Source organism: Pangasianodon hypophthalmus, chromosome 25 (genome assembly GCF_027358585.1).
Source record: "Pangasianodon hypophthalmus isolate fPanHyp1 chromosome 25, fPanHyp1.pri, whole genome shotgun sequence".
NCBI classification, from domain to species: Eukaryota; Metazoa; Chordata; class Actinopteri; order Siluriformes; family Pangasiidae; genus Pangasianodon; species Pangasianodon hypophthalmus.
In genome coordinates, this window is record NC_069734.1 from 10,034,982 (window position 1) to 10,057,604 (window position 22,623).

At 39.4% G+C, this 22,623-nt stretch overlaps 1 long non-coding RNA gene across 1 annotated transcript; it reads right to left on the reverse strand.

Moving 5' to 3' along the window:
- Positions 1-11,733: 11,733 nt before the first annotated feature.
- LOC113540790 (uncharacterized) lies at positions 11,734-21,571 on the reverse strand. The gene is made up of 3 exons (XR_003404124.3): positions 21,213-21,571; positions 12,883-13,196; positions 11,734-12,593 (listed from the first exon to the last, which is right to left on the reverse strand). It is a non-coding gene; the product is annotated as an uncharacterized LOC113540790 (long non-coding RNA).
- Between the last annotated feature and the right edge of the window lie 1,052 nt (positions 21,572-22,623).

The window sequence follows — 22,623 nt, forward strand, 5'->3', positions numbered from 1 at the left end:
AGTTAATTTTTAAAGAGACAACAAAAAGTTGAAGTTCAAAGCAATTTACAGCACATGAATAGCTTTATAGTGTAACCAATCTGTCTGGAAAGGCTGACAGAGACAGTGAATAGAAAAGACTGATATTGATAAACTGTTTTGGAGGGAGGCCAGTTGGACTTCATCAGGGAGCTCTATGTGGTTGCGTGCTCCCTTTTCACTGTTTGCATGTATGTTTTGTCACAATGGCAGAATAGTTTTATTAATCAAGGACCAAGAAAGTAACAGTATGTCCATTAGGAAATTTCATGTCCAGGTGTTAATGTGTTGGCATATAAAATGTTTTGTGGGTATGTATGTGTGTATATGTATAAATATACTTTATATTTTATGAAGAGGTGTAAAGGTTTCGCAAAGTACTCAAAGCTTACAGAGAAACAGGATGTTTGGGACAAAAATCTGCACTTTGCTTGCACAGCTAATGAAGGACTTTTGTCTGAAACCTTCTGTTTCTCTAGAATACTGTATTTGTGCTTAACTTTCATCACATCCTTAGTTAGGTACACTGTATGTAATGTATGTATGTGTGTATGTATGTGTGTAATGTATGTATGTATGTATATATTTCGATCAAAAGGTGCAGACTATTTGTTGGTACCTCGAATAGTGAAGGCTACCGCAGGGGGTAGAGCTTTCTCTTACAAAGCCCCACAGTTATGGAACAGCCTTTCAATTGGTGTTTGGGGCTCAGACACAGTCTCAGTGTTTAAGTCTAGGCTGAAAACATATTTGTTTACCTTTTGCGAATAGTTTTTGCGTTTACCAAACCTTTTGCGAATAGTTTTTTCTTAGGTAAAGGAGCAGGTCTGCAGGGTTCGTAGGCATAGAGTGTTGAGGTGAGCTGGGATGTTTAGATGCTGTCTCCCCCCCATTCTCATGCGTTCACTCAGGTTTGTTGAAGGTGGAGTGGCTGGTCACGTTATGTCCCAGGGTGCTGTCATGTCTGTATTACTTTCTGGCTCTCCCTTTTAGTTATGCTGTCACAGCTAGTCTTGCCGGATTTCCTGCTTGCACTCTGCACGCAAAGTACATTGTCCTTAACCATTACAGGACAAAAACTTACCTAACAATCTCTCCTTCTCTCTCTCTCTCTCTGTCTCTGTCTCTCTCTCTGTCGAGCTATACATGCTACTCCTGAGATACCAGTGATCCTGACCCCTTCTGCTCTCCAGACCTACCTGATGCATCCTGATGTCCTTCTTCTGGTTGGAGTTCTCATCGGTTGAGATCGCTTGGTGCTGCTGGGGGTGGCCCCACATGGACGGCTTGAAGATCACTGGGATTGCTGGGGATGATGCCACTTGGGGGCCATGGAGATGGCTTGGGGATCTCATATGGGCAGTTGTACTGTGATGGCTTGGGACTATGATTGCTGTGGTGACTTTGGGGCTGCGGTTGCTTCGAGCAGTTTTGCACTCAGGTCTCCATTAGTGGACAGTGGATAGGTTCAGCAAACCGGACTTCATGTGAAAACTGTAATGAATTTACTGGTTGCACAATTGCACTATTTGTCCATATAGTACACAGTTATAGAAGGGATTTATTTATATTTGCACTATTTTTATATATTTATATTTATTTATATCTTCCACACCCAGATGAGTCTGGTTCCTCTCAAGGTTTCTTCCTCATATCATCTCAGAGAGTTTTCCCTTGCCACCGTTGCCCCAGGCTTGCTCATTAGGGATAAATTCACAAATTTGCAATTTATTTTGATTTAATTTAATTCGAATGTATTTATTTCTGTAAAGCTGCTTTGTGACAATGTCCATTGTTAAAAGCGCTGTACAAATAAAATTGAATTGAATTGAACTGTATGCATGTATGTGTGTATGTGTAAATAAGTAAATACAGTATACTTCAGTAATTATAGTAGATAAAAATTAAGCATAGTACATAGTTTGTTTTGGATAAAATTCCTTCTTCAACTGTGCAAGCAAACTGCTTCTGAGGGAAGTATACTGTTTATATATGTATTTGTATAGGTACGAAGCAACAGAAAAACAGGATGTTTGGGACACAAATCTGCACTTCTCTTGCACAGTTAATGAAGGCGTTTTGTCTGAAATTTCCTTTTTTTCCAGAGTATTTGTGTACTTTTCTTAGGTACACTGTATGTACACCGATCAGCCATAACATTAAAACCACCTGCCTAATATTGTGCAGGTCCCACTTGCGGCATCAAAATAGCTCTGACCCATTGAGGCATGGACTCCAGAAGACCTCTGAAGGTGTGCTGTAGTATCTGGCACCAAGACCTTATCAGCAGATCCTTTAAGTCCTGTAAGTTGCAAGGTGGGGCCTCCGTGGATCAGACTTGTTTGTCCAGCACATCCCACAGATGCTCGATCGGATTGAGATCTGGGGAATTTGGAGGCCAAGTCAACACCTTTAACTCTTTGTCATGTTCCTCAAACAATTCCTGAACAGTGCAGTTTGGAAGGGCGCATTATCCTGCTGAAAGAGGCCACTGCCATTAGGGATTACCATTGCCATGAATCTACAACAATGTTTATGTAGGTGGCATATGTCAAAGTAACATCCACATGAATGCAAGGACCCAAAGTTTCCCAGCAGAACATTGCCCACAGCATCACACTGCCTCTGCCGGCTTGCTTTCTTCCCATAGTGCATCCTGGTGCCACCTCATCCCCAGGTAAGAAACGCAGAGGAACCCGGCCGTCCCCGTGATGTAAAAGAAAATGTGATTTATCAGACCAGGCCACATTTTTCCACTGCGCCATGGTCCAGTTCTGATGCTCACATGCCTATTGTAGGCACTTTCGGTGGTGGACAGGGGTCAGCATGGGCACTCTGACTGGTTTGCAGCTACGCAGCCCCCTACACAGCAAGCTGTGATGCACTGTGTGTTCTGACACCTTTGTATCATAGCCAACATTAACTTTTTTAGCAATTTGTGCTACAGTAGCTCTTCTGTGGGAAAGGACCAGACAGGCTAGCCTTCACTCCCAACGCACATCAGTGAACCTTGGATGCCCATGCCCTTGTCACTGGTTCACCGGTTGTCCTTCCTTGGACCAATTTTGGTTGGTACTAACCAGTGCATCCTGGGAACACTCCACAAGACCTGCCATTTTAGAGATGCTCTGACCAAGTCGTCTAGCCATCACAATTTGCCCCTTGTCAAAGTCGCTCAGATCCTTACGCTTGCCTATTTTTTCCTGCTTCCAACACATCAACTTCCAGAACTGACTGTTCACTTGCTGCCTAATATATCCCTCCCCTTGACAGGTGCCATTGTAATGAGATAATCAATGTTATTCATGTTGCCTGTCAGTGGTTTTAATGTTATGGCTGATCGGTGTATATATTTATGTATTTATGCATGTATGTATATGTGTGTGTATATATAAGTAACAACAATATACTTTTTGGATAAAAGTCCTTCATCAACTGTGCAAGCAAAGTGCTTCTGAGGGAATTATATGTATTTATGCATGCACATGTACAGGTGCAGAAGTAACTGCAGTGTATATCTCTAATAATTGTAGATAAGAGTGGAAAAAATTAATTGTAGTACAAAGTTTCCAGAAAAAACAGGATGTTTTGGATGTCCTGTTTCTCTGTACATTTTGTGTACTATGCTTAATTTTTAATTATGTACTATATATATATATATATATATACTATCTACTATATACAGTGTGTGTGTGTGTATGTGTGTATATATATATATATATATGTGTGTGTGTGTGTGTGTGTGTGTGTGTGTGTGCATGTACACTTATGTATATGTAAATGTAATCATTTGCATTTTTGTGGCTGCAAAGTTTGAAAGCTCTGTTGCCATTACCCAATCATACAGCACTGCTCGGACACTGAATAGTCTTTGCATAAGTAACACAAAGCACTTTTGTGCAAAGGGCCGCACCATATTCATCATGTAGTGTCTTTGAGACAAATCAGATCGGTTGTTTCATGCTCTTTGATGTTGCTCCAATGTGCAAGTGGCCCAGCGATGGCTAACTTCAGCCACTACTGCCTATTTGCAGCACTTGGAGCAGGGGGTCCCTTTAATCTGTGAAAGAGTAAATTCATAATAACACTGCTCCTATGAAAACAATCAGGCTGATTGACACTACTTTACAGAGGAGCAAACAAAGGCCTGATTTATGCCTGATGCCAAATGAATGAGACGAGCGTGGGTTTCATTCAAACAAATTTTAATCTCTCTCTCCCTGCATGCCTTCCTTATAGACTCTTTGCAGTACTTCTGTTTGTTCCCCCCTCCTACTCCCCAGTGCTTTATTTGAGTGTGTGTGCATATACGAGGCCATTCTACTTTGGCAGAACAACTAATTGTGGCTTGCCAGACAGGGGCTGGTGCTTTTCTACCATAGAAAGTTTCAGTATGGATAGAGACCTGAGTGAATTTTAATAAATCTCTGAAAAAAAACAATGAGATCTCCACTGTAAAAGAGAGTATTGAATTATATGACTTGTAGTTTAAAAATCTGAGTATCTTTTTTCCTTCTTTTTATGAAGGCTTCTGGTCATCCATCACATCATCTACCTGGTATCACTCTCACTGTTGTATGTTTTTATGCACCTGTCAGAGCACTGTATATCTCTGTCTCTCAGGTATTTGCTCATAAGTGATTGCAGATCATATTTCTTCATTTGCCCATTGCAATGCAGCCATACTGTGCACAAACACAGAGCTAAGGAAGCTTCTTGATTTTGTGATTTTATGCATCACATAACAATCAGTATTTGCCTTTAGACAACTCTTTTTATACTTTCATCTCTCTGTCTGTCTCATGCACACTCTCTTTTTATGCTGTGTGATTGTATGTAGAGCAGATGATTTATTCTCACTGACTGTGCATGCTAAAAGCAGTCTTAAATTACCCACGCACCCTCCTCACACGCTCCTTTCTACACACAATGGCTGACAGTCTTGGCACAAGGCCAACTCCCCCCCCTCCCCTCTTGCACTCTAGTGTTCAGGCCTCAGTAGCAACTCCAAAGTAAAACTTACTAAAATAAAGTGAGGCATTCAGAATTCTATAGGCAGTAAAGCCATAATAAAAAGCGAGATGCAGAATGTATACTCTTTCTTTACAATACATTAAGGTCATGACCAACAAGTGTTTTCATTTCATCAATTAATATCAAATGAATAGAGGTGTAGATGTATATTCCAGAAAAGAGTTCAATGTCATTTAATAACATTAGTGAGTGAAAGCATTAAGAAAATATAAAGCATACATTATGTATAAGAAAAAAGGGAAAAAAGGAAACAGGATATTGACAGGATATGCAAAAAAGATTTACTGACATATGTATGTTTTAATTTTTTTTAGCAAGGTCTTCTCAAAGTAAAAAAAAAAAAAAGAAACAATTATATCAGCTTTAAAAAATGTATTCCTCAATATTCCTCTTCTTCTAAAAGAAACAGAATGTTCCGCCATTAGTGAGGGTCCTCTATCAGAGATCAGTGTGTTTCCCTGTAAGAGATGGGTCCATATTAAAAAAAAAGAAAAAAAAACTTCAAAGTTCTATGTTGAAACCTATAACAGAGTGTTTCCCTGTCATAGAGAACCGTTAAATGTTCCATGCAGGATTGTACAACAAAGTGTTTATCTATCAGAGAAGACCCTTATATAGAACCTGTAAAAGTTCTATGTAGAACCTACCCTTCAATAGAAACCCTTAAATATTCTATGTACAAATCCATAACAGTGAATTTCCATATCTGAAGGAGCCCTTAGATGTTCTATGTAGAAACCTACAACAGAGCTTCCCTGTCAGACAGAACCCTTAAATGCTCTATGTAGAAACCTGTAACAGTTTCCCTCAGAGAGCCCTTACTTTTTCTATGTAGAACCCTACAACAGAATGTTTCCTTGTCATAGAGAGCCCTTAAATGTCCTATGTAGAAACATATAACGATGTTTTGCTATCAGAAAGAATTAAATATTCTTTGCACAAACCTATAGCAGTTCATTTCCCTATCACAGAGAATCCTTAACAGTTCTGTGTCCTATAACAGCGTTATACTGTTCTATAACAGAGTCTCTCTATCAAAGAGAACCCTTAAATATTCTATGTACAAAACTAAAACAGTGAATTTCCAAGTCAGAGAGTACCCTTAAATGTTTTATGTAGAACTCTATAACAGAGCATTTCCCTGTCAGAGAGAACCCTTAAAAGAGTGCTTCCCTATCAGAGAGCCCATAAATTAAAGATTCTGTGTAGAACCCTACAGGAGACTGTGTCCCAACAGGAAAGGCTTTAAAGTAGAGCACCTTTAGAAGGCTAAGAGCCCATAACTATAGAGAACCCTTGAGTGTACTACAGTTTGATGGGCTCACTGGACAAAAGGAATCAGAACATTATGAAATACAGACACACAACCAAGAGAGACTGGCTGGTATTACAAACCTGTGTGTGGTTTGTGGAGTCTTTGTGGACTGATCAGGGGGCACATAAGCAAATACGCTTGTCTCGCTCCTATCACACAGCCACACTTCCATTGTTGTGAGCCATCTAATATCTCCATGGCTTCTGCTTGTTTGTAGAGCTGCACTGATTAGAGGTCCGCTTTGTGGGTGGCTCTCTGAATTTATTCAGCCGGCACGAAGTAAGCTCAACAGTCAACTAACTTTCTCCTTCTGGATGAAGACTGATGTGTAATGGACGATTGGAAATTCTCTTCCTTTATCTGCCTTATTACATAGCAGTCAGCTGTGTTGTCTAACTCTTTTTCAATATTGATGATCAGCAATGATGTCAAGTCTTAGCTTGGACTACTGATTTACTAAACATGGCTTGCATGCAGTGTTAATGTTGTACATCTCTCCATCTGAACCCTCTACCATGCTGTGACAAAACTGCCCATGTTACTTGCCCATGTTCCATATTCCAGTTTCTACACAGTGATCTTCCTTCTGGTTCAGTTGATGGTGATGTGGTGTAACAGCACTCACCAATAACTTACCGAAAAGGTCACCTGAGAACAAGTGTGCCACTCCAAATTACAGACCACTGTACATCACTGGTACAGTACATCTTGCAAGGGACATCTTCTGTCCCGTGAATCTTAAAAAGAAACGAATATCTTTCTAAAAGTATAGAAAGTCATTTTATATGTTTACAGTAACTTTTAATGTTCCTGTTCTTACATTACAGCAGCTATAAACAGTCTTCTCCTTACCAGGCTCTCTTTTTTCTCTCTTCAAGTTAATAAGACAAAAATGCAGCTTGATATGTTACCAAGAAAGCTCTTCATCCTGAAGACTTTCCTGTTTCTGAAAAAATAAAGGAACAGCCTTACCCCTGTCTGCTACAAAGCAAAGACACTGGAGACTCCTTCCAGAAAATACTAAATAAATGTCCTGTCACAGAAAATTTCACCATAACAATTACAATTACACGTTTTTATCTGTTTATGCGAAACCATACAAGTCTCTGTGTAAGTTGCTACTATGGAAATAATAATATATTATGACAAGTGCAATAATATAAAATCTATGATTGCTGCTAGAACTAATGTCAGAGCTGTATATAGAAGAATACCTTCTACTCTATCTATCAAGAATTCAATCAAGAATTCAACAGTGCAGTTTATAGCTGTTATAATCTAAGTGATAGCAGGAACTGACTTGTTTCATGGACATTTCACAACATGGAATATATAAATGGATAAAAAAGTATAACATGATCTTTTACAAATGAAAAAAAAAAAAAAACATTTAGCATTGGCAAATCGCTGTGGTATAAGAGCTATAAAACACTTCAGGACATACTGTTATAGGAACATAATCAACTTTGGAGTGGTAACACATCCCAGCACCCTGTCATTGATGGTTTTTCTGCAATAGCCTGTTCCTTTGTGTTTTAAACTTGTACATGCTTGTGCAAAGTACTTAAAAATACTAACTAAAGGATCTAAAATAGCCTTTGGTGTCGGTTTATTTTTTCAGAATTATTTAGTGACTTAAATAAAGACTGCTGAATGAAACTATTCCAGTTTTCGATCTTTTGAATGGTAGTGTGATACTGTATATTCATGTAAAAACCTAAAAATCTCTGAGAAAAAGTTTTCTCAAGAGTTTACTGGATAGTTACAGTGCCTTAAGTGGGCTGCTTGGAACCCTCTCTAAGAGGGAGACATTGTTGTAGGGTTGTACTTAGGCGTTTGCAGGTTCCCACAGAGGGACGAACTGAAGTTACCTTTTGCATTCTAGAGTTAGAAAAGGTCTAGACTTTTTCCCCTAAGAACATACAGTATGTATAGTGCAACATATGAATCAGTACTTAAAGCAAATGATTTTCTTCAGTGATGCTGCACAAGGTGTGAAAATTCTGTTTGTAGGTACTGATTTGCATGCCATGGAGTGCGAGTGTATGCATGGCCCCTTGGCCTTCCCAGCTTGCAGGTTTAATCATTGGCCTGACGTTCAGGTGCCCCCTTATCACCCCATGATTAACAATCTGTGTGTTTAGCGTAGCACTGTAGATAGAATCGGCCTGAATACGAGACCTCATTTATCAGAGGCTTGATGATTAAAGATATGAGCTCAAAAGGGCTTGTGTCAATAGCTAGGCAGGTGCTAGCCATTGCTACTGTAGAGGTCTTCTGAGGTAGTGATCTTCATGTTTCAAACAACAGTTGATTATTGGAGCAACAGCATCATCACCTCATGATGAAAAGTTGACCTATATTCTGAAATCAACCAATTCAGAAAGAACTAGTATTTTATTGGTATATATGGTGTTTATTCCCAAGAAAAATATACAAATGTAAGCATATGTAAGCAATTATTTATACACTCTCCATCATAAACGAGTGGTGAATTTATATGTTGATATAACAACATCTATGGTACACAAAAACACACTCAGCACACTCAGCAAATTCAACATGCTTAATGTAATTATGCAAAGCAAACATTATTTATTTTTAAATGCCACTCAGCTATAGGTCTGCCCACAGCAGGTAATTTCCTGCATTGTTTTCTTTTTCTATTTGGCCCACTGTCTACACACATTCTGGTGTGTTCTCAAGGCCAATATTTGCTTCTGCACATATACAGTTATATGCATCACAATGCGTCTGCTCAGTCAATGTAGTGTATTTTCAAATATTTGACTATCAGGCTCTGTTTCCTTGCAGGATCATCTCTGCTTGTGTGTTAGGAGGTTTTGTGCTTCCTGCAGGCCCCTCTCCACTCATTCTTATTACCGCCTTTTATTTGTCCATCGTGCACAAGAGACATAATGGAATTCAGGCTCTAATCAGGCCTGTGCTCTCTCTTATTTTTTTTTCTCTCATTCTCTCTTTCTCTCATTATATCAATACTCTGCCCCCCTCCTTTGCTGCCTCCCTCTGTGAATGAGGGATTGAGGATGGAGGCCCCGGGAGGAGCAGAGAGGGGGTCTGAATGGAAGTGGCGTCTGGTGGGGGTCGCTGGGGTATTGGGTGCGTTTGAGGATGGAAGTGTTGGGGTAGTTGCTGCACCACCAGCTCTTTATTTATATTATAGGCTTTGGCATTTCATTATAAAAATAAATTTTATTATTTTCTTGCATACTCTCACCTTCACTCTTTAGGAAACATACCCCTATGAAGCCATATTTTATAGATTTCACCTCTAAAGTTTCTGTACCTAGATGGAATTATTAGTAAGTCGCAAAAAAAAAAAAATGCCTTGCTGCTATATTTTCAAGGTCAGTTGTTCTGTAGAGTGCTGACTTGAGGTTGAATTGAGGTTGACTGGTCTCTTGATGTCCCTTCTGTCCTTTGCTGTTATGATAGGACCAGCTTGCATATTCCTTTCGCTCAATTAGACCTCTTCTGTTTGGAGTGGAATTTTAGGGCCTCAAGGCCTCTCCCCTCTCATTGCTAAGAGATAAGTCTACTATCATGCAAATACTAGCGTTTAAACCTATTACGCCTTTTGTTCCTGAATCTTTAATTCTTTTTGTACATGACTTGGATGGTTATTTGGTTGACGGCATTGTAAATTGCAAATGGGTGCATTACAAAATTTAGATCTCTATTTGCAATAAAAACATAGACCAGAGCTTACACACACACACACACACACACATATATATACATATATATGTATATATATATATATGTGTGTGTGTGTTTCAGACATTATCAGGTCATGAAAAGTGTGAGGACGTACTATATAATAGGTTGCTGCTAGGATACTGAGATTTAACTGACCTGTCTGTTCTCCAGGTCTGCTCTCTGTTCCTCAAATTTAATAAAACAAACCTACAGACACAATATTAATTGCATAGTCATTTCTCATTACTAGATTACATACAGTGCCTATGCAGTGCTGCATGATATTTAGTTATTTACATACAGTGTAAATGGAGTGTTGAGAGGAATGTATCCTGAGACAGACGATTTGCCCCCAGCTCTGTTGACACTTGAGACAAGAAGAAAACCGTCGCATGCCTTTCTAAACGCCTTGTCACTTGCTGCATGTGGGATGGGAAATGCTTCCTTTCAAAAATAATCTACCTTCACATTTGTGTTTATGGTACACTAAAAGTACTTGCATTACAAAAAACCCCCACCAATTCTGCTGCCAAAGAATATCAAATTAGGCAGCGCTGACAAATTAGACATCAAATGAAATTACAGTGTGTTTTTGGCAGGACACTTTACTGGTTTGTGAATTTTTGAAGTTGTGAAAAAAATGACACATGCAGGGTTTGACTGATATGTGCTTAGTGAATCAGCCATCAGTTTTGGTAAACTCAAAATTTGAAGTGACACATCTAAAGGCATTCTTCTGTCCCGATCATGTGCTTGCGCTTGATTGAACACTTTATGACACCTCTGTTCAGATTAGACTGACAAACCTCGTGTTTGTTAAAAAAAATCAGATATATTTAAAACCATGTTATTAAATAAAATACACTTAATCAGAATACATTAGGGAAAACCATACAGTGACATCTCTTTTGTTTTTTTTTTTATTCTCCTTTACTTTGTCCTTTTTACCCTGAGTATTTGTTCAGTCTTGTTCAGTTAAATGAAGCAGACAGGTAAAAAAAGAAAGAAATCTCAAATGTAAATGTCAGTGATGAACCATAGAGATAATAAATCACATCATATCTGTGATTACAACAGCTGTTGACCTTTGTTTTTGCTGCTAAAAATCATTTATTTAGCAAAAAAAAAAGGTTTGATTATTTCAGTTTCTTTACTCATAATTATTATTTCCAGGAACAATTTGAACATGATCCAACATGTCCAATATTCATGCTTGCCTTTGGCCGTTTGGAACAGGCTTTCAGCTTTCTACTTCTTTAGAGTGATATGACATGAAACTTATTTGAAATCACATGACATGTTTTCAGGCTAATTCATTTGACTAATTGATATCAGTATATGGTGGTATATTCCAATAACATAGCTCTGTTTGTGTGTGTAGGAATTTAGCATGTGTTTGGGGAAGCCAGTCTGCTTTTCAAATGTGGTGACGCTCCTCTAACCGCCACTCCAAGCACATCTAGGCCACAAGAGTTTAGGACTATTTAGTGTCTGTTGTGCTTTTGACGCAGATATGGATCTCAAACAAAACAGGACGTTTAAGGTTGCTGTCTCTGCTTGTTCTCTGAATGGCTCCATGCCATTTACTGTGGGCACTTCTCCTTTCAAGGCATACGGTACACAACAATTAAACAAATAAACCACATTTTAGCATCTCACACACACACACAGCTATTATACTGTTCATAATAAGATGTATTAACACTGCTTTGTCTTTTATTTGTTTTCATGTGGGTGTGTGTAGGCTTATTGTAAGCTTTAGATACTAGTTATATGGTGGCTATACCCAAGATGTGAATTGAATAAACTGGATATAAAAAAAATTAAATGTGAATCATACACTGATTTGAACCCACATTTGTTGTTATGAAAAAAATCTGTTTACTCTTTGTGATCTTTTCAACTTCACATCACAATTATTTATTTATCTATCAATTTATTATACAGGACTTTTTCCTTTTTTTGAAGTTTCATCAATTTTTTTTTTTATTCAAATTTTGCACCAAAACATCCAAATGAAAAACCCACTTATGAAAATGCATGTTAGCACACTGTTGAGTTAGCACACTGATGAACGCAGATGCTGGCAGATGGTGGAAGGTTCGAGGAGAAAGATCTCCTGCCGCTGTCCTCCATTCACAGCGAGCGGTGGTGTTTCGGCATGCATGCCATCTTTATAACCTCAGTGTCCACATTCAGGGATCCGGAGTCCACATCTTGCCCACAGGCCAGTGTCCAACCTTTGCAGCACGCCTGAAAGTGTATAGTGCTAATTCCACTACCACCTCCATGCTGTCTCTTTGCATGGAGTTCACCTTTTGGCAGCCTCCCTTTTATTTCTCCCTGCCACTTTCTTCATTCATGCACTCATCGCTTACACAAAAGACGGGGCCTGGGCCTCTCATGGGCTTTGACTGAACTGAGAAATCACATCCTGTCAAACGGGGACCAAAGAGACTCTCAGTGCGTGATGATATGTATGGCACGGATGGCCATCTGTCCTTTTCTAGAAAGGAATGAGATTGTGCAAAGGAATGGCTCAAAAAATAAATAAAATAAAATAAACATTTCTTAAGTGTTTATTAAGGAGAAATGGATGAATATGTACAAATCCATTCCAATTTCTTAGATGAACTTATAAAATAATTTATTTGGAGGAATAGCCTTTGATTAAATGATTAACTGCTATTCATATAAACACTGCTTGTGTATATTATTTGGGGAAAGAAGGACATGCAAGGATCATTTTTTTTTGATCCACCATCCAAGTTCAGTTTCAAGAAAAAGTAACCTACCGTGACTGCTCCCCTCCACTACGGCCTCTATTTTTCTATCCTCTCTGCCTTTCCTTTGCCTTCTTCCTTCTTCACTCAGTGTGGCCCAGACACCATGCCGTCTGGAAGCTGTCCGCCCCACGTCTTCCCTAAAAGCCTGCAGAAACTGTGGGGTAATGGCTATTGTGTGCTCTCATTGATCCTTGACTGGCCATATTGTGGCCCAGCGGGATATCAAAGGGACAAAAGCGGTGTGCTGCATTGTCCTATGCTCCAAATGAAGAAGTCCGTCCTCTCTCAGAGGCCTACCCTGGAAGCGTCAGCACTGAGATGTTCTATGAGAGAGAAGGAAATGGGGATATGGTTAATTATTAATGCACCAATTCAGCTTTCCAACAGGAGCTATACTCCCTGCTAATTTCTACAAAGGCCCTGGAATGTCCACAGACTTGCACAGATGTTGGGCCTATTTGTGCATCTGTACTCACATAAAGTTCTATGTTCTGCATTTTGGGTAGTGCTTAAAGTAGCACAATGTTTACAAAGTTTAGAACTAGTATAGGAACATGATTTGTAAGCACTGTTGTTGGCCTGTAGTTGGTCTTAAATGGACCAATCTGTTAAATATATAGAGAGGCACCTTTATTACCATATTATGGCCTTCCTCACTGCAGTTGCTCTATAGAAGTAGGTGTTACAAACACAGTATGCTGGTGCCACTTTGAGCCATTTTATATATTTTATAGTGTGGGCGGTACAATTTAGTGTTAGCCCTGGTGGAGTTCTCTGTCTTAATGCCAAGAACATCGTTTCCAGCCCTAAGGGCACCTCATAAATTTTTTAAGCATTCCAGTACAAAAGTCAAAATGGTTAACATTTGGCTCAGTGATAAAAAGATTTTAGTGAAAGTAACTAAAGTTCAATTGTTTTGGCCTTTTACAAAAAAATATTTTATTTGTATGTAAAGTACTATTAATTTGACATTATGGTAATCTCCTTAAGAGGTTGGTATGCATTTAATGGTATAATGTAATTACTGAGTTGCTCATAGTTGCATGCCTATAGTCGCAGTAGCATCTTAAAGCTCTGTGTCTCTACTGAGGGCTTCTCCTTCCTCTCTTCTTTCTTTAATGAACTTGCTCTCTCCACCAGCCTAATCCCCCATTCACTTGGAGGGTCATTTGGTTCAGATGCACCTTCAGCCTTTTCCAAAGTTTAATTAAACACTCCCCCCTACTTTAAGCCAGACAGAGCACTCTCCCTGCAGGCCTTGCCTTTACAATGAAGTGAGCCCTTCATTCAGTGCATTGTGGGACTTAATGGCATCCTTGTTTGGTTTGAATCCATACGCTGGCTCCTTTGGTGCAGAGAAAGCCAAGCTTTCTCGCGGGCAGGGATGAAGGCTAGGGAGGTTTAATGAGTGCATGATGCAGAAGTCTCCCTCAACAAAGCATGCTACAGTGGTGCACCATGTCACATAACCATACAATACAAACCAAGTTCTCAATGGAGAAGGCTTATTATGAGCAGAACCCACATCCAGATTCAGCCAATCCAAGTTAGTAAAACATAAGCATTTACCCAACACCATCTTTATATTTTACCTACCAACACTTTATTTGCTTGACTTGGTGTTCCCAGTGAGTAAGTCACACCATGTTGCTCAAATTACCTTTAAAAACAGTTGGTGTGTTTTGTATTCAAATATGTGTAATCTCCCCATCTTGTTCCTTAATTTAAGCAAATCCTGCCCCCTCAAAAGTCAAACCTTGGGAAAAAAATCCAAAAGAATAAATAATCCTTTTTTGTTTATCAGTGCCATTTCTTATCTTGCCTTGCCAGAACTAGAGCCCAGGAAAGACAAAGCTTCTCCCTGGCTTTGTGACTGGCGCTGCTGTTTGGCTGTGTTTGTTGCGGGTCACTAGATTCCTCCTGCGTTATTTGTTCCACCGTCCTCCCCTTAACTAGATTCAGCGTGTTTGTTTTCTAGGGGGTGACATGTAGCAATTGTTGGTTGAAATGCCCTGGCCCAGTCTCAGGGGGCTTTGGTTGACCGCACAGGCCAGCTAGCATATGGAAAAAAGTCTGACAATCAAATTATCTTTGTCTTTATCCTTTTCTCTTGCTGGAGAAATGAAGATGGCCTTTTGGATAGGGGAACTTTAAAGAGGCCAGCTAGACCAAGCACAGGGCCAGATTCCATTGGTGCTAATTAGTAAATGAAATAATTGGATCATCTTTTACTCATCTATCAAAGACTGCTTGGAAAAAAGTTTGAAAGCAGTGAGCTATGGAATGCCGCTGGGCTCCTGAGCCCTTTTCAGACGCCCCCTCTTTTTCTCAAAAGGAAAAAAAGAATAATCCAATCATTTCTCTGCTTTCATGAACAGACCTGAAAAGGTTTCCAACATATAAAGCATTTGATCCCCAACCCCCTTTCTCACCTTAAGCTTAACCCTGTTAACCCAGCCCACGTACCCGACACATCACAGGGACCCAGTCACTCATCGAGAGTGATGCTAAACATATAGCAAGATAGAAAACATGACTTTAAAGAATACTACACACTGTTACAACTGAAAAGTCCATTTTTGACAGTCAGTGTCTCTGCAGAGTCTAAGTATGGTGGTTTCTATCCATTCTTTTCTCTCTTTTTTTCATTTTGGTGTTTGGGATCAAATGTGAAAGGTGAATGGCCATAAGCCATGGGTGGCCAATTAGGGATGGTCAAGCAAAAAGTTTCTTTGTCTAGCTGTCCCCTACCTAGTACCCTTTTGCACTTTGTCCATCCATCTCTATACTACTCATAACCCAATTACTGCACAATGGTCGAGTCAGACCAACCATCTTCTGTTTGGAAAAGTAAGACATTCTTTTAAAAGTCTTTTTCAAATGTCTGTACAATTGGAACAATGGTCTTTGATCGATTCTAGTTGTATAAAAGCTTATGATAGAAATAAAAAGTTCAGAGTTGCTTCTTGCATCTTTCAAAGCCTTTTGACCGGGGATTTAAAGGGAGTGCTATCCTTCATTTAAAAACAACATGACAACAATAATCCTCCTTGTAACACTGCCATACTGCCAAACTGCTTTTTCATCCCTCCTGGATTAATGTTTTTCGTCCTTAACATCCTGTGAGATGCATATTATCAATATATTAATTCTGGCCATATTTATGATTTACACACAGATATTCTTCTAGAGAAAATGGGCAGAAAAGTGACATTTCATTTGTCTTAATATGCTACACTCTCAGAAATCAAGGTACCAAACTTTATTTTACCTTGTTGCTGGTGTACCTTTAGTATCCATCTTTTACCTGGGAAGGTGCATGTGCTGTACCTTTTACTTTTTAGAGTGATGCTTTAAAAGTCCATCAGTGGTTCCTAACGGCTAAATATGTACCTTAAATTATATGTAAAGGTATAACGATACATAGTAAAGGGACACTAGATACACCTCTAATGGTACCAAATTTTTTTTGGCAATATATATCGAAATGTTCAATGTTCAATGTTCAATTGATTATCACTGGTTTACATGAGTGTAGTGTTTTCACTAGATGTTCATCCATTTTGATAGGATCCTCTAATGGTTGTCTTCATCCAGGCATAGTACTGGGCTTGACTTTGGCTAGCCATTTCTGCCCCAAAGAATCTGATTAGCATGATAAAACCATTTGGTTTTAGTGAATGCAACTATAGCTATGCAGAGCATAGTCTTCTGAAACCAGCCAGTGAAAAAGGAGCAGGAAAGCATGTATGAGTATTTTGCAAGTCCTATGCTTGCTCACAGATATGTATATAGTATTGTGCAAAAGTCTTAGGTACATGCAAAGAAATGCTGTAGAGCAAAGATGACTACAAAAAATAATGAAATTAAATGTTTCTACATTTAAAAAAAAATACTGTAGAGAGCAAAACAGTAATAAATGAAACAAAGTCAATATTTGGTGCAACATCCCTTTGCTTTAAAAAAAAATAGCAGTAGTCTCAGGTAGAATGTGTGCAGTTTTATAAGGAAGTGAGCTGTAAGTGTTACTGAGCATCTTGCAGAACCAGCCACAGTTCTTCTGGAGACTTTGACTGTTGCACTTGCTTCTTATTTTTGCAGCAAAACCCAGCAGCCTTCATTCTGTTTTTTTGTCTGAAAAGTGTCTCTTATGTAATATGCTGCTTTCTGTACTGACATACAAAATTTTTCTGTAACATTTAATTTTTTGCTGGAAAACTAATGTTTGGAAATCTAAAATGTTTTTGTACTGACTAGATAATGTAGAAGTAGAAGAATGAGGGGTATAGAGGGATAGTGTTTTGCAGAAGTGGTGCGAAACACTATCCCTCATTTAAAAAGGCATAAACAGTTAAAACATATTTATAAAACATCAGATTTAATATTTGAGTACGCATACAATTAAAATATAAAACAGTTAATTGATATTTGAAAAAAAAATGTGAGTAACCATAATTTGAATGTATCTTGAATGTTCCCACTGAATGCCTGTATTTGCTTTTAAAAACCCAGTATTTTTGCAATTCTTTAAAAATTTTTTCCTCCAATATTCCTTGTAAAACATGTACTGAAATGACAGAAATATGCTGTCGCCAATTTGTACCTGTACTAATGTCATATTCGTTACACCTGTAATGTGACCAGGAAGAAGTGTTAAACTTTTTGCTCTGGATCTGGATCACATGGTCAGTAGATGTCTTTCAAAATAACTGTTTCAAAGTCAGAAAACTCTTACATAATACAAAATGCAATGTTAAATTAAATTTGATGTGGTTTTCTTTGTTTTTTTTTAACCAAAACATAATTTTGAAATTTAATTTTAAAATAACAAGATATACAATACATAATATTTAAAAATTATCAAAATAAAAAGGTATGACAAGAATCTAGCATATATCATTGATTTACTGTAAGAATATAAATTTGATATTGTTAACACTGACAGTTAATAAAGAAAAACTATACAGATTTATAAAAAATATAATGAAAATAAATGTAAAAAAAAATCTCAAAAAATATATAATTTAAAAATATAACATAAGCCTAATATAACATCAATCTAAAATAACAGCCACAAAAATTGTTAATAAGAACTGAAAACATTACATGATTCCGTTTTATTAATGGTTTTCTACCATTTCAGTATTGACAAAACCCAGGGAGCTGTCAGAAATGATAAAAAAAGTGAAAATGCATAAAATTCTTTTAATGTGTGATTAATCAATTTAGAAACTTTTGTTACTGTTCAACATGCAAAGACACAACAAGTTGAAAGTGCACCTTCAAATATATTAATGTCACTTCTATATCCAGACCAAATTCAATGAACAAGAATAAACAGTAGAAAAAGATGATTATATAGTTCATGACCTCTGGTTGTGTAAATTTACACAAACATGATAGAACATGCTACTATTTAACGTGTACACACTGCCAAAGCTATCTAGACTTCTATCAAAATCTAGACCTCAGTAACAAACACGTTTCAGTTTCTTAGAATTTATTGACCACTTCTTTTCAAACCACAGAACTGGAATTTTTCATTGTTTTGGTTTACAACACCAAATGAGCCATGCCAGAGGACAAAACTAGTTTGGTGTGTTTATAAATGGGGTTTCCCTCTTTTGAGTTTCTCATAAAGCAGATCATGTTTAGGGTAATGCAGAGTAGTCTTGTTTTTTTTTTAACCTGTTGCATTGTCTGTGCATTCCTAAAACCCCTCTGTCTTAGATTGCATACATGTAACCCAGGTACAACCATCCTTTCCAACTCATGCTGCTGTTTATCTCCCAGTGTGTGACCCAGGAAATGCCACAGCATGCCAGTTTTTTGACTTAACACCTCCTTCTGCTCTTTACTCAATGTAGCCCAGGGTCTTATTAAGGTTTCCCAGTGAGCAGTCTGTCAGTAGTAGCTATTGGGGAGTACATTATGCCCCTAAAATCCACAGTGACTCCAATAAGAGCTTCCCAATCACCGTTGAGAGCCACTGCTGCCCATATCCTTTTGGAGAAGGATTTAGAAGCGCGACTCAAGCACTATGTTGAATCCCTCAGATTAACGGAGTGTGGGGCCTGCTGCTCAAGCTCCTAGTAAGGCCTATGTTCCGCTCAGGGACAAGGGGGAGCCTCTATTGTCCAAGATGAAGCCTCTCTCTGCTGGAGGAGCTGAGGGCTCTTTGTGTGCTCTTGGGCTGGAGAAAGGGTTTGAGAGCTAATGAGGGCTGTGGATTACAGGGTGCAGAGCACTCCTCAGGCCTTAGCGCTCCTGCAATAAGCAGATAATTACACCACCGTTTGGAGTAAAAATCTCCATGGGCTCAGCCAGAGGGCACAAGGTCGTGGGTTGACCTGAGCGTGTGGCCGAAGTGACCCTTGACAGTAGGCTGCTGCATAGGTTTATAGCACTCGGGAGCCCTCAGAACAGCATGGCCAAGATACTATTAACATGAATGATCCCAGGGCACCAAGGGTCAACACTGAGCAAGCAGCTCAACTGATCTTTGAACAGACGACTTAAATATTGAGCATCATTTGCTATATGTGCAATATTCACTGTTCTGAAACCAGTAGATAAATTGAAAAGACTCACCAAGTGCTAATAGTATATTCAAAAGTGGGGTTTCCTGTAAATAAATATTCAGAATTCCTTCCTTTTTATATTCAGAAATGGCTGGAATGTTTTTGACACTAGGTATAAAAAACACATAGACAAAAATGTATATCAAACAAGTCTATAAACTCTGAAAAATAACCACCATGCTGCAATGTTATAGTTCGTCAAATTCCTTCAGAGAGACAGCTTATCAGATGTGGCTGATCAAAAAGACAGTTTTACTAGCACACACACATTTTATATGGTTTATGAAAGGCACCCTGTTCCCAAGTGACACAATAAAGTAATAAAAGGCCATTGCTCTCAGATTATAATTCAAAATGGCAGATTGAAGGGATATTGAGAGACTCCCTTTGAGCTCCGGGATGTCACAGATGCCCTGGCACCTCATTTATTTTCATCAGGACCAATGGGCCTTGCAGCATTGTGCATCTACCTCCAACTGAGCCAATACACTTTGCCTAGCAACATGTAGCCCTGCAGGGCATACGCTGGACTACGACCTCCAGCAAACGTGATGTGCGCGCACACACACACACACACACACACACACTCAGCCCATTTAAATGTATGCAATAACTCTAACTATGCAGGACAGCTTAAATAATTTTATAAGCAACTGTTAATTTCCACTCTTTTTTTTACCTTTTTTCTCTCATGCCCCATTCCTCTCTCTCTCTGCCCTATTCATTCATTCATTCATTCATTCATTGCACTTTTTCTCTCTCACTCTCCCAAATAACATTAGTTAATGAGAGGCGTCATGCCCTACAATACTGAATAATACAGGCCCTTCGACCCTGTGTTACCTTTACTCCCAGCATGCCTGGCCTTTTCACTATGCTTGCTTTCCCTTATAGGACAGCTGCAGCAGGACAAGACAACCATAGCAAATCCTGAAGAAAGCTCAATCAGAGGGGCTGTGAAAAGGGGCCAAGCTGGATTTCCCTACCAGCCAATCAAACGTTTCCCCCAGGGCGCTTAATTCATAAACACTCACTCAATCATACGCACACACAAACACATATGCACACAGATTCATTGTCACCCTCCACTATGAGTGCGTGCCACTATTCTTTCGATTCAACACACAGCACAGCGGGGTTCTTGTATTGGGGTTCAGTGTAATTTGAGGTTGTGGCCCCTTCTGGCCTAGTGGCACATGCCCGCTCAGTTGAGGGCATGATGCCGGCTGAATTGCTCGCCACAGGGATTACAGAGAGGGACGACAGAATCCCAGAATGTTCCCATGCACGGCTGAAGAGACACTTCTTATTGCATGAGGTGAATTTCAAGTCAGCCAGAATCATAATTCAGAACAGAACAGAACAGAACACAACAGAATAGAAAAAGAAAAATCCTCTTAAAAAGAATAAGACATTAGATAAGATATAAATTTAAACCCTTTTGGCCTTAGATTAAGGGTTAAACAGGATACTACTCTTAAGCTATTGTATACTGAATAAAAGAGAAGCAAAGACTCAAGCAATGTATAACAATGGTGCCTTGTGACAGCAGCAGTCAACTTAACTCCCATGTATCCTGAGTTTCAATACTTCTGCCGAATTTTAATCAAGTGCCAGAGCAGCACTGACACAAGTGGAATAGTAACACAAAACCCTTCACACTGAAACCATTCCTCATTGTAATGCAGCGAAAAACGTCACACACAGCAAAAGCACTTTTCATCTCAAAGCTAAGACTCTTCAACATCAATACGTCACCTCTGTGGACGCTTTAGGTCCAGCAATGGCCGATCGGTGTGGCTGTGAATGGACACCAGTCTATTGTTACGGTATCAGCGCAATAGGGGGCAGGCCAGGCAAGCCCCTCAGAGAGTGCAACACAAGAGCTGCTGCTGGTGACCAGAGCGAAGAGGGCCGGCAAAGGAGGGTCCACTGCCTAGGCTCGGACACTCCCATCTCTCTCTGTTCCTGCCCGGCTGTATTGTAAATAGGGGCCTCAAAGGGGGAAGACAAAAGCGCTGCTTGGTTCAGGCTGTTTTGAGCTCCATGGAAGGCTGTTCGGAGAGAGTGCTGCTCCTGTTCCTTCTTTTTTTTGTGGGAGAGGGTGGCGGAGGCACTGGGGGGCGGCAGCGTGACGGATGGGCTTTGGGTCACCACTGCTTTTGTGGATGGCGGTGTGTGCCTGAATGGAGGACGTGCTGCCTCTCTCCCTGCATGGCCCCCAGAAGCTGGGGTTGGGGGTAGGATGGGCGCTAGGCAGGGTACAGGGGGATTTGATTATGGGTCTGTGAAGCAGCTACAACACAATGAATTAGTCTGTATGTTCACCCCAGTGCTGTCATGGGGAGCAGTTATATAAGAATATATAACCTGATAGAATATATCTGAAATAATCATCATCACAAATTCCCATTTCTTTTTTCACTTCCATGTCTGTTTTCTGGTCTCCTTTTAGGACAGTAGTCAACACGTCATTTCCTGCAAAGATTATTCAAATATATGACAAAGGGCTATTTTATCCTGTTAGAACCTTTAAAAGTTCTGACCAGAACCACAATCAGTAGTTAAATACTACTAATTCTTCACCATTTTAGGTGGCTCAATTGTTCCTTCTCTTTATTTCTGAAATTTGGATCTAAAATTCAAACTTAACCTAAATAACACCTCCTAACCAAGGATAACAATGTTTGGCAGAAATATGGACATGCGGCAGTAATGAGATAACATTCATTTGACTGCATGCATAAAGGAGCATTCACTGATGAATGAGATAAGCTCCCCATTGCTTAATAAAGGACTGGTTCTCGCTCTTGTCACCAGTGCAGAAGTCAACGGGAGAACACAGTGGCATGCATACTAATAATGTATCCACATCCCTGGGGCCCAAAACTTTTGTTCTGGGATCCTGGGCCACCATTTGAGCCTCAGAGGATGTCTCTCTTTGCTGGCAAATGGAACCATCAGTAGTCCTGCGTCCCTGTAGCCATGACAGTCAGCAGAGCAGGTCTATGAGACTTTGACGGGTGGACGATTAGCATTTCCCGCTTGTTGCCTTTTGTGTGGTGCTGAAGGGAAGGTATGTTTGCCATTTGCAGGAGTGAAAGTGTGGCACGCATTGACTGTCCCTCTGCAAGGGTCGTTGCCCATCACAATGACTCCTCACTGGGCT